The following is a 17,169-nucleotide window of genomic DNA, read 5'->3' on the forward strand; positions in this document are numbered from 1 at the left end:
GTTGATAGGATGCAACCAATCAAGTAGGTTCAAAAATCTCAATGGGTTGTGTGTTCTAGCTCTAAAACCTTGTTTTAAAATAAATTTCTTTAAGCAAGCTCAACAAAAGTTTTGATTAAAATTAGTGAAATTCCCAAAAATAGTTTCTTGGAAAGGAAATTATTACTTCAACCAAGTAGTACCTAAATGCAAGCAACTAATTAGCAAAGAAGATTAAGAATTAGTGTTGAAAAGGAAGTAATTACCCACGGAAGTCAGTCCTCGACCTCTCCACACTTAGAGATTGCATCGTCCTCGGTGCATGCAAAGATGAGCAAAGTGGACTAGGGTGAGATGCTACAACTGCTGAGTTCCTTCAAAAGATTATGCAGAGGAACTTGTTTGTCCATCCATTTAGAAGCCTTTTCTTTCCCTTCTTGGTGGCCAGCCTAAAAAGAGAGAAAAAGAAAGAGATTAAGCCCGAAAACAAAGATATCAAAGCAAATAAAATATAGGTGGGGCTAATGCCAAATAAGAGTGGAGTTCTCAACTATATGGTAGCTACAACATGTAAGTGAGAAGGTAATATAAGCGAATGGCATATCAACTAACACTTGATGTAAGAGGAAAGTCAAAGCATAAATAAATGAAAAGAATACTCGGAAGCATCAAGTAAAAACAAGAATTGACATAGACAAAATTAGTGATAAACATGAGAGCATTTGGTCCCATCCTAACTCAATGATAATGATGCACAAAATAAAGAATAATGAGTTAGGAAGGACTAAAGCACTAATCTTGTGTGTGGGGCAAAATTTGCAAATAATAAGTAAGAAAAAATAGGTTATGAAAGACAATGTGAGTCCATATCAATGCACAAAGAATGCAAGTATCACAAAAAATTAAGCATTGATTTAAAAATTTCAGCACCCAACAATATCAAACAAGTTAAGAAGCACCAAAATAATGCAAAAAATATTCAACAGTTGAGTAAGAAAATTCAACACTAATGATAAAATATCAAAACTTAGAAAAGAAAACAAGAACAAGCTTACAAGAACAAAAGTAAAATGTGATAAATGAAAGTATGCAGATGAAAAATTAGAAAAAATGAGAAGTGAAAGTTTCGAAAAGAGGGAGAAGGGAAAGCGGAAAAATGTAATTGAGAAATGTTGAGAAATTTGAGAACAAAATAGAAGAGAAGAAGAGAAGTAGGGAAGAAAAGAAATTGGGGAAGGAGAGAAAGAATTCAAAAAGAAGGAGAGAGAAGAGAAACAGGATAGCGCACTCTTTTTATTTGAATTCGGGATGCGATGCTTACGCGAAAGAGCAAGTGACGTATACGCGTCAGTCACGCGAACGCGTGGAGACCTATTGTGCTCCGCGCACAAAATCATCACGGTACCATCATAAGTCTCTGGATTTTGTACCAGCATTACGGCATTGAGATACGATGCGTGTGCGTCGTCCACGCTCACGCGTGGCTAGCCAAAAAGGTAACATGACGCGTACGCGTCAGTGAGGCACCCATGTGGGACGCACCTTTTTTTTAAGAAAACTGATAAGCTACCCAAAGCAATGCCAAATATTATTAAACAAGCTAAACCACAAATTGGACTAAATAAACCTAACTAAAAGTGAAAATTCAACTTATTACCAATATAAATAAAAGGAAAAATAGGAAGAGTTTACCATGGTGGGATGTCTCCCACCTATCACTTTTAGTTAAAGTCCTTAAGTTAGACATTTGGTGAGCTCCTTGTCATGGTGGCTTGTGCTTGAACTCATTTTGAAACTTTCACCAATGCTTGGACTTCCAATAACCTCTGGGATCCCAAACCTTGTTTGTCATCACCCTTTCTTCAAGTTGATCATCACAATTCCAATTGGGTGGTTCACAATCTGAATTCTCCTTCAAGCACCAAACAGCTTCCTAGACCCAAGCAATCTAGCTCTACACCAACCTTTGCATTTAGATTTTGAGCTTTCAACCACAATGAACCTAGCATGACAACTCCAACTACTAACCATCTCTCTTTTGCTCTTAAAGCCACAAAGAACTCTAAGTTGACCATCTGTCTCAAGAAAACCATATTCAAGTGGAAAAGTAAAGTTTAAGGATAAGAATTTTATCCACTTGAATGTTGTGTTGGATGGTAATGCCTTGGGGAGAGGTGTTTTTAATGATCTTGCAAGCTCCACTCCCTTGTACTCTTCCTTGACTGCTTCTACCTCTTGGCAAGCTTCTTCAACTTCAACCTCTTCCTCTTGGTACCTTTCTTCCAATTCAATTCCTTTCTCACCAACTTCTTCTATACATTCCTCATTGTTCAAGACATGTGTTGGAGGTTGCGGTCTAGCCTCTTCAACATCAATTTTACAACACAATGAGGAAGATTCAACAATCTCAAATAGCACATTAGTTAGCGTGGAATCATATTCAATAATAGGATTTATTGCTTGCTCAACCTCTTTTAATCTCTCATCATTCACAATATGCCTAAGAAGTTGTACATTATCCCCTTCAACATCAAATTCATGCTGATGAGCGGATATTTTATACGCTTTTTAGCATCATTTTCATATAGTTTTCATTATGTTTTGTTTAAGTATCATTATGTTTTCATAGGTTTTAGTGAAAAATAAATATTTTTGGATTCTACTTTGATTTTGTGTGTTTTATGGTGATTTCAGGTATTTTCTGGATGAAATTGAGGAGCTTGAGCAAAAGTATGATTCAGAGACAGAGAAAGGACTGCAGATGCTGTCAAGATCTGACTTACGTGCACTCAAAGGAGCTTTTCTAGAGTTACAGAAGTTTAAATGGCACGCTCTTAATGGCTATGGAAAGCTAACATCTAGGGCTTTCCAAAAATATATAATAGTATATACTTTGCTCTGGAAATAAAGCTCCAAAATTGGCATTCAACGCCAGTACTCCACTCTATTCCTGGCGTTGGACGCCCAAAAGGGAGCAGGTGGCGTCCAATGCCCAAAAGGGAGGCCCATGCCAGCGTTCAATTCCCCAAGGAGTCCTAGCACGTGGAGACACCCTTAGCTCAGCTCAAACACTCACCAAGTGGGCCCCATAACTGGATTTTCGCACTATCAACCTAGTTTATCTTATTTCTGTAATTCTTAGTTAGCAGATTAGTATATATAGGAGGAGATCAACCATGTTTAGGATCTTCGACCTCATCTCTCTAGCATATTTTTACTTTTCACATTTTACATTATGTACAGTATGAGTTACTAACCTCCTAAGGTTAAGGTTAGGAGCTCTGCTGATTCTTATGGATTAATAATATCATTATTTTACTTCAATCTATGCTTGATTCTATTCTAAGATGTATCTTTGTTTCTTCGTCCTAATGGGTTGGGAGTGTAACTCGACTGTCATCCCAATTCTACATAGGTTCTTGCAAGTCCTTGATGAGATAGTATTGAACCACAAGCTTGATTATACATCTCTTAGACGGCTAATCCACGGCTTCGTTGGGGACTTCTTGAGACATCAGTTCAACCAAGGTGCGGGGCGATTAGGGCCTTTATGGTATAGGCTAGAACCAAAGGAGCAGCGTTCTCTGATCTGGAAGATTCGACCATATTTGTGGCATTTTGAGTAGGATCACCAAGGGAATGGACTGCTAGAGTTTTACCCCCATTCAGATTGGATGACCGCTGACTCGGCGTTTGATTTGAAGCAGAGGAGATTAATGACTACTGACCCGACGTTAATCATATACAGACTGTCATGGAATGAATCAATCAGAAGTTGGAGTAGATGGTGAGAAAAGTTGATCCAGAAGGGAGAAGCATCTCCAAAGCCTCAACTATTTTTCTACCATAGATTTCACACCTATCTAGTAATGTTTTATTTATTTATCTGTTCTATGCGTTTTCTCGTGACAACTATATTTTCTACCCGCCTGACTAAGATCTGCAAGGTATCCACTGCTTGCTCAAACTAACAATCTCTGTGGGATCGACCCTCACTCACCTGAGGTATTACTTGGACGACTCGGTATACTTGTCCGTCTATCTGTGCAAAACGTGCGGAGCTAGTTTCGTGCACCACATGCTCAATAGAAGAAGGTTCAATAACTTCCACAAAATCGTCAATAACATCACTTGGTGTGGAAGTGTTCTCAAGCATGGAATCCACCTTTTCTTCAACTTCGCCTAGGCTTTTAACCACTTCTACTTCTTCGACAATCTCCATACTTCCCATTTGTTGCACAACTTTCCAGTATTACCACTGGATACATAAATTCCACAGACACATAACTGGGTGAACCTTTTCAGATTGTGACTCATCTTTGCTAGAATCCCCAGTTAGAGGTGTCCAGAGTTCTTAAGCACACTTTTTTTGTTTTGGATCACGACTTTAACCACTCAGTCTCAAGCTTTTCACTTGGACCTTCATGCCACAAGCACATGGTTAGGGACAGCTTGATTTAGCAGCTTAGGCTAGGATTTTATTCCTTTAGGCCCTCCTATCCATTAATGCTCAAAGTCTTGGATCCCTTTTTACCCTTTTCTTTTGGTTTAAAGGGCTATTGGCTTTTTCTGCTTGCTTTTTTGTTTTCTTTCTTTTTCTTTTTTTTGCCATTTTTTCTATATATTTTTTACTACTTTTTCTTGCTTTAAGAATCAATTTCATGATTTTTCAGATTATCAATAACATTTCTCTTTGTTCATCATTCTTTCAAGAGCCAACAATTTTAACATTCATAAACTTCACTATAAAAAAATATGCACTGTTCAAGCATTCATTTAGAAAACAAAAAGTATTACCACCACATCAAAATAATTAAACTAATTTCAAGATAAAATTTGAAATTCAAGTACTTCTTGTTCTTTTGTGATTAGGCACATTTTTCATTTAAGAGAGGTGAAGGATTCATGGAATTATTCATAGCTTTAAGGCATAAACACTAGATACTAATGATCATGTAGTGAAGACACAAACATAGACAAACATAAAGCATCAAATTTGAAAAATAGAAAAATAAGAACAAGGAAATCATAGAACGGGTCCACCTTAGTGATGGCGGCTAGTTCTTCCTCTTGAAGATCCAATGGAACGCCTGAGCTCCTCTATGCCTCTTCCTTGCCTTTATTGTTCTTGGTGCTCCACCCTTAGTTGGTCTATGTTGTAACTCAAGCCTTCCAAAGAGGTGTTGAGTTACTCCCAATAGTTGTGTGGAGAAAAATGCATACCTTGAGGCATATCAGGGATTTCTTGATGAAGGGTTTCCTTATGCTCTTGTTAAGGTCCATGAGTGGGCTCTCTTGTTTGCTCCATCCTTTTCTTAGTGATGGGCTTGTCCTCTTCAATGAGGATGTCTCCTTCTATGTCAGTCCCAGCCGAATTGCATAGGTGACAGATGAGATGAGGGAAGGCTAACCTTGCCAAAGTGGAGGACTTGTCAGCCACCTTGTAGAGTTCCAGAGGTATGATCTCATGAACTTTCACTTCCTCTCCAATCATGATACTATGGATCATGATGGCCCGATCCACAGTTACTTCGAATCGGTTGCTAGTAGGAATGATGGAGCGTTGGATGAACTCCAACTATCCTCTAGCCACAAGCTTAAGGTCCGATCTTCTCAATTGAACCGGCTTGCCTCTTGAGTCTCTTTTCCATTGAGCTCCTTCCACACATATGTCCATGAGGACTTGGTCCAACCTTTGGTCAAAGTTGACCCTTCTAGTGTAGGGGCATGCATTTTCTTGCATTATTGGCATGTTGAACGCCAACCTTACATTTTCTGGACTGAAATCTAAGTATTTCTCCCGAACCATTGTAAGCCAATTCTTTGGATTCGGGTTTATACTTTGATCATGGTTCCTAGTGATCCATGCATTGGCATAGAACTCTTGAACCATTAAGATTCTGACTTGTTGAATGAGGTTGGTGAGAACTTTTCAACCTCTTCTTCAGATCTCATGTCGGATCTCCAGATACTCATTCTTCTTGAGCATGAAAGGAACCTCAGGGATCACTTTCTTCTTGGCCACAACTTCATAGAAGTGGTCTTGATGGACTTTTAAGATGAATCTCTCCATCTCCCATGACTCGGAAGTGGAAGCTTTTGCCTTCCCTTTCCTCTTTCTAGAGATTTTTCTGGCCTTAGTTGCCATAAATGGTTATGGAAAAACAAAAAAGCAATGGTTTTACCACACCAAACTTAAAAGATTTGCTCGTCCTCGAGCAAAAGAAGAAAGAAAGAAGGGAAAGAAGAATAAAATGGAGGATATGGAGGTAGAGTGTGAATTTGGCCAAGGGGGTATAAGGTGTTTGTGCTATGTGAAATTGAAGGAGGGTGATGAGCGGTTAATTTATACGCTTTTTGGCATTGTTTTTAGTATGTTTTTAATATGTTTTAGTTAGTTTTTATTACATTTTTATTAGTTTTTAGTTAAAATTCACTTTTTTGGACTTTACTATGAGTTTGTGTGTTTTTCTGTGATTTCAGGTATTTTCTGGCTGAAATTGAGGGACTTGAGCAAAAATCTGATTCAGAGGCTGAAAAGGACTGCAGATGCTGTTGGATTCTGACCTCCCTGCACTCGAAGTGGATTTTATGGAGCTACAGAAGCCCAATTGGCGCGCTCTTAACTGCGTTGGAAAGTAGACATCCTGGGCTTTCCAGCAATGTATAATAGTCCATACTTTTCCCGAGATTTGATGGCCCAAACAGGCGTTCCAAATCAGCTCAAGAATTCTGGTGTAAAACACCGGAACTGGCACAAGAATGGGAGTTAAACGCCCAAACTGGCACAAAAGTTGGCGTTTAACTCCAAGAAGAGTCTCTACACAAAAATGCTTCAATGCTCAGCCCAAGCACACACCAAGTGGGCCCGGAAGTGGATTTTTATGTCACTTACTCATTTCTGTAAACCCTAGCTACTAGTTTTCTATAAGTAGGACCTTTTGCTATTGTATTAGACATCTTTTGATCACTTTAGATCCTTAGATTATCTTTGGATGTCTAGTTCTTAGATTATTGGGGGCTGGCCTCTCGGCCATGCCTAGACCTTGTTCTTATGTATTTTCAACGGTGGAGTTTCTACACACCATAGATTAAGGTGTGGAGCTCTGCTGTACCTCGAGTATTAATGCAATTACTATTGTTCTTCTATTCAATTCAGCTTATTCTTGTTCTAAGATATTCATTCGCACCCAAGAACATGATGAATGTGATGATTATGTGACGCTCATCATCATTCTCACTTATGAACGCGTGCCTGACAACCACTTCCGTTCTACAAGCAAACAAGGCTTGAATGTTTATCTCTTGGATTTCTTAATCGGAATCTTCGTGGTATAAGCTAGAATTGATGGCGGCATTCAAGAGAATCTGGAAGGTCTAAACCTTGTCTGTGGTATTCTGAGTAGGATTCAAGGATTGAATGACTGTGACGAGCTTCAAACTCGCGATTGTGGGGCGTTAGTGACAGACGCAAAAGAATCACTAGATTCTATTCCGACATGATCAAGAACCGACAGATGAATAGCCGTGCTGTGACAGAGTTGAACATTTTCACTGAGAGGACGAGACTGTAGCCATTGACAACGGTGATGCCCAACATACAGCTTGCCATGGAAAGGAGTAAGAAGGATTGGATGAAGACAGTAGGAAAGCAGAGAGACGGAAGGGACAAAGCATCTCCATACGCTTATCTGAAATTCTCACCAATAAATTGCATAAGTATCTCTATCTTTATTTTATGCTTTATTCATAAATCATTCATAACCATTTGAATCTGCCTGACTGAGATTTACAAGATGACCATAGCTTGCTTCATACCAACAACCTCCGTGGGATCGACCCTTACTCGCGTAAGGTTTATTACTTGGACGACCCAGTGCACTTGCTGGTTAGTTGTGCGAAGTTGTGATTGCAATTGAGCGTACCATGTTGATGGCACCATTGATGATCACAATTTCGTGCACCAAGTTTTTGGCGCCGTTGCTGGGGATTGTTTGGGTTTGGACAACTGACGGTTCATCTTGTTGCTTAGATTAGGTATTTTTCAGAATTTTTAAGAATGAATTCTAGTGTTTCAAGGTGATGTTCTTATCATCACCTAAGCTGATTGATCTTCATCAATTTAGTTCTTGAATGCAATGTCCTGCTGAAGTTTGGCTAGCCATGTTTAATTCCTTTAGACTAAAGCTTTAGACTAACATTGCATGATTCCTGGAATTCTTATTAAAAGTTTTGATCCTCTTTATTTTCTTTTTCCACATAATTTTCGAAAAAACAAAAAAAATTACAAAATCATAAAAATCAAAAATATTTCTTGTTTGAGTCTAGTGTCTCATTTTAAGTTTGGTGTCAATTGCATGTTTCTGTTCTTCTTGCATTTATCATGTGTCTTCATTGATCTTCAAGTTGTTCTTGATGATTTACTTGCTCTGATCTTTAAATTCTCTTGTTTTGTGTGTTTTGTTGTTTCTCATATGCATTCTCAATTTGTTAGTGTCAGTAGTATACAAACTTCTAAGTTTGGTGTCTTGCATGCATTGTTTATTTGATTTTAGTTGCATTGTGATTTTTCCTCATCATTAAAAATCCAAAAAAAATTTTAATTTGTGTCTTTTCAAGTCAATAATGCAGAGAATTGAAGATTCAGAACATACAGCAGAGGATATACATAGAAAAAGCTGGGCGTTCAAAACGCCCAGTGAAGAAGGAAAACTGACGTTTAAACGCCAGCCAAGGCACCTGGCTGGGCATTTAACGCCCAAAAGGGTAGCATTTTGGGCGTTAAACGCCAGAATGTATACCATTCTGGGCGTTTAATGCCAGGATGGCACAAGAGGGAAGATTTTGTTTTTAATTCGAAATTTTTTCAAGTTTTCAAAATTTTTCAAAATCAAATCTTTTTCAAATCATATCTTTTCAATCATATATTTTCAAAATCAATTTCTTTCCATTTTCAAAAATACTTGCTAACAATTAATGATTTGATTCAACATTTCAAGTATGTTGCCTTTTCTGTTGTGAAAGGTTTAATGTTTGAATCATATCTTTTCTTGTTAGCCAAGTCATTGATTTTAAAAATCAAATCTTTTTAAATTGTTTTTCCAAATCATATCTTCTCAATCATATCTTTTTAAAACTATATCTTTTCAATTATATCTTCTTAATCACATCTTTTTCAAAAATAGTTTTCAATCATATCTTTATGAATTCTAATTTCAAAATCTTTTTCAAAAATCACTTTACTTCTTTCTCAATCTTAGTTTTCGAAAATCATCAATCAATTTTCAAAATGTTTTTAAAATCGTTTTAATTTATTTTCGAAAATTTCTTCCCCTCTTCTCACATCCTTCTATTTATGGACTAACATGTACAATTCGAACTCTATCTTTCTAAGATCGAATTCTTCTACCTCTTCCTTCTATTTTTCTTTTCCTCTGACACCTCAAGGAATCTCTATACTGTGACATAGAGGATTCCATATTTTCTTGTTCTCTTCTCTTTCATATGAGCAGGATCAAAGACAAAAGCATTCTTGTTGAGGCTGACCCTGAACCTGAAAGGACCTTGAAGTGAAAGCTAAGAGAAGCTAAAGCACTACCTTCTGTAGAGGACCTAACAGAAATCTTCAAAAAAGAAGACATGGCAGCCGAAAACAACAATAATGCCAACAATGCAAAGAAGGTGCTGGGTGACTTTACTGCACCTACTCCCGACTTCTATGGGAGAAGCATCTCTATCCCTGCCATTGGAGCAAACAACTTTGAGCTTAAGCCTCAATTAGTTTCTCTAATGCAACAGAATTGCAAGTTCCATAGACTTCCACTGGAAGATCCTCATCAGTTTTTAGCTGAGTTCTTGCAAATCTGTGACACTGTCAAGACCAATGGGGTTAACCCTGAGGTCTACAGACTTATGCTATTCCCTTTTGCTGTAAGAGACAGAGCTAGGATATGGTTAGACTCACAACCTAAAGAAAGCCTGAACTCTTGGAAAAAGCTAGTCAATGCCTTCTTGGCAAAGTTCTTTCCACCTCAAAAATTGAGTAAGCTTAGAGTGGAAGTCCAAACCTTCAGACAGAAGGAAGGTGAATCCCTCTATGAAGCTTGGGAAAGATACAAACAATTGATCAGAAAGTGTCCTTCTAACATGCTTTCTGAATGGAGCATCATAGGTATCTTCTATGATGGTCTGTCTGAACTGTCCAAGATGTCATTGGATAGCTCTGCTGGAGGATCTCTTCATCTGAAGAAGACGCCTGCAGAAGCTCAAGAACTCATTGAAATGGTTGCAAATAACCAATTCATGTACACTTCTGAAAGGAATCCTGTGAACAATGGGACGAATCAGAAGAAAGGAGTTCTTGAGATTGATACTCTGATTGTTATATTGGCTCAGAATAAAATATTGACTCAGCAAGTCAATATGATTTCTCAAAGTCTGTCTGGAATGCAAGCTGCACCAGGCAGTACTAAGGATGCTTCATCTGAAGAAGAAGCTTATGATCCTGAGAACCCTTCAATGGAAGAGGTGAATTACATGGGAAAACCCTATGGAAACACCTATAATCCTTCATGGAGAAATCATCCAAATCTCTCATGGAAGGATCAACAGAGACCTCAACAAGGTTTCAACAATAATAATGGTGGAAGAAACAGGTTTAGCAATGGCAAGCCTTTTCCATCATCTTCTCAGCAACAGACAGAGAATTCTAAGCAGAACTCCTCTGACTTAGCAACTATAGTCTCTGATCTAATCAAAACCACTCAAAGTTTCATAACTGAAACAAGGTCCTCCATTAGAAACTTGGAGGCACAAGTGGGTCAGCTGAGCAAGAAAGTTACTGAACTCCCTCCTAGTACTCTTCCAAGCAATACAGAAGAGAATCCAAAAGGAGAGTGCAAGGCCATTAACATGACCTACATGGCCAATTTGGAGAGGAGGAAGAGGCAGTGATCGCCACTGAGGAAGACCTCAATGGACGTCCGCTGGCCTCCAATGAGTTCCCTAATGAGGAACCATAGGAATCTGAGGCTCACACTGAGACCATAGAGATTCCATTGGATTTACTTCTGCCATTCATGAGCTCTGATAAGTATTCTTCCTCTGAAGAGGATGAAGATGTCACTGAAGAGCAAGTTGCTAAATACCTTAAAGCAATCATGAAGTTAAATGACAAGTTATTTGGTAATGAGACTTGGGAGGATGAACCCCCTTTGCTCACCAAAGAACTGGATGACTTGACTAGGCAGAAATTACCTCAAAAGAGACAGGACCCTGGAAAGTTCTCAATACCTTGTACAGTAGGCACCATGACCTTCAAGAAGGCTCTGTGTGACCTAGGGTCAAGCATAAACCTCATGCCTCTCTCTATAATGGAGAAGCTAGGGATCTTTGAGGTACAAGCTGCAAGAATCTCACTAGAGATGGCAGACAATTCAAGAAAACAAGCTTATGGACTTGTAGAGGATGTTCTGGTAAAAGTTAAAGACCATTACATCCCTGCTGATTTCATAGTCCTAGAGACTGGAAAGTGCATGGATGAATCCATCATCCTTGGCAGACCCTTCCTAGCCACAGCAAAGGTTGTGATTGATGTTGACAGAGGAGAATTGATCATTCAAGTGAATGAAGAATCCCTTGTGTTTAAGGCTCAAGGATATCCCTCTGTAACTATGGAGAGGAAGCATGAAGAGCTTCTCTCAAAACAGAGTCAAACAGAGCCCCCACAGTCAAACTCTAAGTTTAGTGTTGGGAGGCCACAACCAACTTCTAAGTTTAGTGTTGAACCCCCACATTCAACCTCTAAGTTTGGTGTTGGGAGGTTCCAACATTGCTCTGAGTATCTGTAAGGCTCCATGAGAGCCCACTGTCAAGCTACTAACATTAAAGAAGCGCTTGTTGGGAGGCAACCCAATGTTATATTTATCTATTTTTCCTTTGTTATTTTATGTTTTCTACAGGTTGATGATCATGGGAAGTCACAAAATCAATTGAAAAAGTAAAAACAGCATGAAAAACAGAAAGAAAAATAGCACACCCTGGAGGAAAATTTGCTGGCGTTTAAACGCCAGTAAGGGCAGCAAATGGGCGTTTAACACCCAATCTGGCACCATTCTAGGCGTTTAACGCCAGAAAGGGGCACCAGACTGGCGTTAAATGCCAGGAAAGGGCAAGAAGGTGGCGTTAAACACCAGAAATGGGCACCAGCCCGGCGTTTAATGCCAGAATTGGCATAAAGAGCAATTTTGCTCGCCACTTGGTGCAGGGATGAATTTTCCTTGACACCTCAGGATCTGTGGACCCCATAGGATCCCCACCTACCCCACCACTCTCTCTCTTCTTCACGCACTCACCAATCACCTCAATACCTCTTCCCCAAAAACCCCTCACCTATCAAATCCCACTATTCTCTTCACCACTCACATCTATCCTTCATAAAACTCCACCTACCTCACCATTCAAATTCAAACCACTTCCCCTCCTAAACCCACCCATAATTTCCGAACCCTACCCCTCTCTCCACCCCTATATAAACCATTCTTCACTCCTTCATTTTCACACAACCTAAACACTACTTCTCCCCCTTGGTCGAACCACAAAGCCACCTCCATCTCCTCTATTTCTTCTTCTTCTACTCTCTTCTTTCTTCTTTTGCTCGAGGACGAGCAAACCTTCTAAGTTTGGTGTGGTAAAAGCATTGCTTTTTGTTTTTCCATAACCATTTATGGCATCTAAGGCCGGAGAAACCTCTAGAAAGAGGAAAGGGAAGGCAAAAGCTTCCACCTCCGAGTCATGAGAGATGGAGAGATTCATCTCAAGGGTGCATCAAGACCACTTCTATGAAGTTATGGCCATGATGAAGGTGATCCCCGAGGTCCCTTTCAAACTCAAAAAGAGTAAATATCCGGAGATCCGACATGAGATCCGAAGAAGAGGTTGGGAAGTTCTTACCAACCCCATTCAACAAGTCAGAATCTTAATGGTTCAAGAGTTCTATGCCAATGCATAGATCACCAAGAACCATGACCAAAGTGTGAACCCGGACCCAAAGAATTGGCTTACAATGGTTCGGGGGAAATGCTTGGATTTTAGTCTGGAAAATGTAAGGTTGGCATTCAACTTACCCATGATGCAAAGAGATGAACACCCTTACACTAGAAGGGTCAACTTTGGTCAAAGATTGGACCAAGTCTTCATAGACATTTGTGAAGAGGGTGCTCAATGGAAGAGAGATTCAAGAGGGAAGCCGGTTCAACTGAGAAGGAATGACCTCAAGCCCGTGGCTAGGGGATGGTTGGAGTTTATCCAACGCTCAATCATTCCCACTAGCAACCGGTCCGAAGTTACTATAGACCGGGCTATCATGATTCATAGCATCATGATTGGAGAGGAAGTATAAGTTCATGAGGTTATATCCCAAGAACTTTATAAGGTGGCGAACAAGTCCTCTACCTTAGCAAGGTTAGCTTTCCCTCATCTCATTTGTCACCTCTGTTATTCAGTTGGAATTGACATAGAGGGAGACATCCTCATTGATGAAGACAAGCCCATCACTAAGAAGAGGATGGAGCAAACAAGAGATCCCACTCACCATGAAATCCCTGAGATACCTCAAGGGATGCACTTTCCTCCACAAAACTATTAGGAGCAAATCAACACCTCCCTAGGAGAATTGAGTTCCAACATGGGACAACTAAGGGTGGAGCACCAAGAATATCCCCATTCTCCTCCATGAAATTAGAGAAGATCAAAGAGTCATGAGAGAGGAGCAACAAAGGCAAGGAAGAGACATTGAGGAGCTCAAGCACTCCATAAGATCTTTAAGAGGAAGAACAAGCCGCCATCACTAAGGTGGACCCGTTCTTTAATCTCCTTGTTCTTTATTTTCCTGTTTTTCGAATTTTCATGCTTATGTTTATCTATGTTTGTGTCTTATGATCATTAGTGTCTTAGTGTCTATGCCTTAAAGTTATGAATGTCCTATGAATCCATCACCTTTCTTAAAAAAAATGTTCTTAATTGAAAAGGAGAAGGATTGCATGAATTTTGAATTTTATAGCAGATTAATCATTTTGATGTGGTGGCAATACTTTGACTTCTGAATGTATGCTTGAACAGTGCATATGTCTTTTGAATTTGTTGTTCATGAATGTGGGCTCTTGAAAGAATGATGAAAAAGGAGACATGTTACTGAGGATCTGAAAAATCATAAAAATGATTCTTGAAGCAAGAAAAAGCATTGAATTCAAAAAAAATGAAAAGGGGGAAAAGAAAAATAAAAAAATAAAGTTGTGATCCAAGGCAAAAAAAGTGTGCTTAAGAACCCTGAACACCTCTAATTGGGGACTCTAGCAAAGCTGAGTCACAATCTGAAAAGGTTCACCCAGTTATGTGTCTGTGGCATGTATGTATCCAGTGGTAATACTGGAAGACAGAGTGCTTTGGGCCACGGCCAAGACTCATAAAGTAGCTATGTTCAAGAATCATCATACTTAACTAGGAGAATCAATAACACTATCTGGATTCTGAGTTCCTATAGAAGCCCATCATTTTGAGTTTCAAAGGATAAAGTGAGATGCCAAAACTGTTCAGGGGCAAAAAGCTAAAAGCCCCGCTCATCTAATTAATACTGATCTTCATAGATGTTTTTGGAATTCATTGCATATTCTCTTCTTTTTATCTTATTTGATCTTCAGTTGCTTGGGGACAAGCAACAATTTAAGTTTGGTATTGTGATGAGAGGATAATTTATACGCTTTTTGGCATTGTTTTTAGTATGTTTTTAATATGTTTTAGTTAGTTTTTATTACATTTTTATTAGTTTTTAGTTAAAATTCACTTTTCTGGACTTTACTATGAGTTTGTGTGTTTTTCTGTGATTTCATGTATTTTCTGGCTGAAATTGAGGGACCTGAGCAAAAATCTGATTCAGAGGCTGAAAAGGACTGCAGATGCTTTTGGATTCTGACCTCCCTGCACTTGAAGTGGATTTTCTGGAGCTACAGAAGCCCAATTGGTGCACTCTCAACTGCGTTGGAAAGTAGACATCCTGGGATTTCCAGAAATGCATAATAGTCCATACTTTGCTTGAGATTTGATGGCTCAAATAGGCGTTCCAAGTCAGCTCAAGAATTCTGGCGTAAAACGCCGGAACTGGCACAAGAATGGGAGTTAAACGCCCAAACTGGCACAAAAGTTGGCGTTTAACTCCAAGAAGAGTCTCTACACGAAAATGCTTCAACTCTCAGCCCAAGCACACACCAAGTGGGCCCGGAAGTGGATTTTTATGTCATTTACTCATTTCTGTAAACCCTAGCTACTAGTTCTCTATAAGTAGGACCTTTTGCTATTGTATTAAACATCTTTTGATCACTTTAGATCCTTAGATCATCTTTGGACGTCTAGTTCTTAGATTATTGGGGGCTGGCCTCTCGGCCATGCCTAGACCTTGTTCTTATGTATTTTCAACGGTGGAGTTTCTACACACCATAGATTAAGGTGTGGAGCTCTGCTGTACGTCGAGTATTAATGCAATTACTATTGTTCTTCTATTCAATTCAGCTTATTCTTGTTCTAAGATATTCATTCGCACCCAAGAACATGATGAATGTGATGATTATGTGACGCTCATCATCATTCTCACTTATGAACGCGTGCCTGACAACCACTTCCGTTCTACAGCAAACAAGGCTTGAATGTTTATCTCTTGGATTTCTTAATCGAAATCTTCGTGGTATAAGCTAGAATTGATGGCGGCATTCAAGAGAAACTGGAAGGTCTAAACCTTGTCTGTGGTATTCTGAGTAGGATTCAAGGATTGAATGACTGTGACGAGCTTCAAACGCGCGATTGTGGGGCGTTAGTGACAGACGCAAAAGAATCACTGGATTCTATTCCGACATGATCGAGAACCGACAGCTGAATAGCCGTGTTGTGACAGAGCGCGTTGAACATTTTCACTGAGAGGACGGGACTGTAGCCATTGACAACGGTGATGCCCAACATACAGCTTGCCATGGAAAGGAGTAAGAAGGATTGGATGAAGATAATAGGAAAGCAGAGAGACGGAAGGGACAAAGCATCTCCATACGCTTATCTGAAATTCTCACCAATGAATTGCATAAGTATCTCTATCTTTATTTTATGTTTTATTCATACATCATTCATAACCATTTGAATCTGCCTGACTGAGAATTACAAGATGACCGTAGCTTGCTTCATACCAACAATCTTCGTGGGATCGACCCTTACTCGCGTAAGGTTTATTACTTGGACGACCCAGTGCACTTGCTGGTTAGTTGTGCGAAGTTGTGATAAAGAGTTGAGATTGCAATTGAGCGTACCATGTTGATGGCGCCATTGATGATCACAATTTCGTACACCAGAGGGATGAGGGGTTTATATAGGAGTGGGTAGAAGGTTTGCTTCGTGTATTTGGGGTTGGGTTTGGGAGGGAAAGGTGTTTGAATTTGAAAAGTGAGGTAGGTGGGGTTTTTTGGGGAAGAGGGAATGAGGTAATTGGTGAAGGGTATTTGGGAAAGAATGTTATGAAAAGGTGTGAGGGAGAGAGAGAATGAGTTGAGGTTGGTGGGGATCCTGTGGGATCCACAGATCCTGAGGGGTCAAGGACTTCTCATCCCTGCTCCATTTAGGCATGCAAAACGCCCTTAGAATGCAATCCTGGCATTAAACGCCAGGTTGCTGCTTATTTCTGGCGTTTAACGCCAGCTTTTCTTCCTTTTCTGGCATTTAATGCCAAGTTGTAGCCTGTTTCTGGCATTTAACGCCAGCTTGTTGCTTCTTTCTGGCGTTAAACGCCCAGAATGGTGCCAGACTGGGTGTTTAACGCCCATTCTGCTACTCTTACTGGCGTTTAAATGCTAGTAAATTCCTCCTCCAGGGTGTGCTATTTTTAATGTTATTTTTTATTTTGCTTTAATTTTTGCAGTTGTTTTTGTGACTCCAGATGATCATCAACCTAAAGAAAACATAAAATAATAATGGACAATGGAAATTTGACATAGATAAATAAAAATTGGGTTGCCACCCAATAAACACTTCTTTAATGTCAATAGCTTGACAGTGAGCTCTCATGGAGCCTCACAGATAATCAGAGCATAGTTGGGGCCTCTCAACACCAAACTTAGAGTTTGGTTGTGGCCTCTCAACACCAAACTTAGAGTTTGGTTG

General features: G+C 39.5%; 1 non-coding gene across 1 annotated transcript; it reads right to left on the reverse strand.

The window, feature by feature from the left end:
* Window positions 1-10,023: 10,023 nt before the first annotated feature.
* Window positions 10,024-10,131, reverse strand: LOC112717013 (small nucleolar RNA R71). Its single transcript, XR_003160543.1, has one exon. It is a non-coding gene; the product is annotated as a small nucleolar RNA R71 (small nucleolar RNA).
* Window positions 10,132-17,169: the final 7,038 nt, after the last annotated feature.

This window comes from Arachis hypogaea, chromosome 1 (genome assembly GCF_003086295.3).
Source record: "Arachis hypogaea cultivar Tifrunner chromosome 1, arahy.Tifrunner.gnm2.J5K5, whole genome shotgun sequence".
NCBI classification, from domain to species: domain Eukaryota; kingdom Viridiplantae; phylum Streptophyta; class Magnoliopsida; order Fabales; family Fabaceae; genus Arachis; species Arachis hypogaea.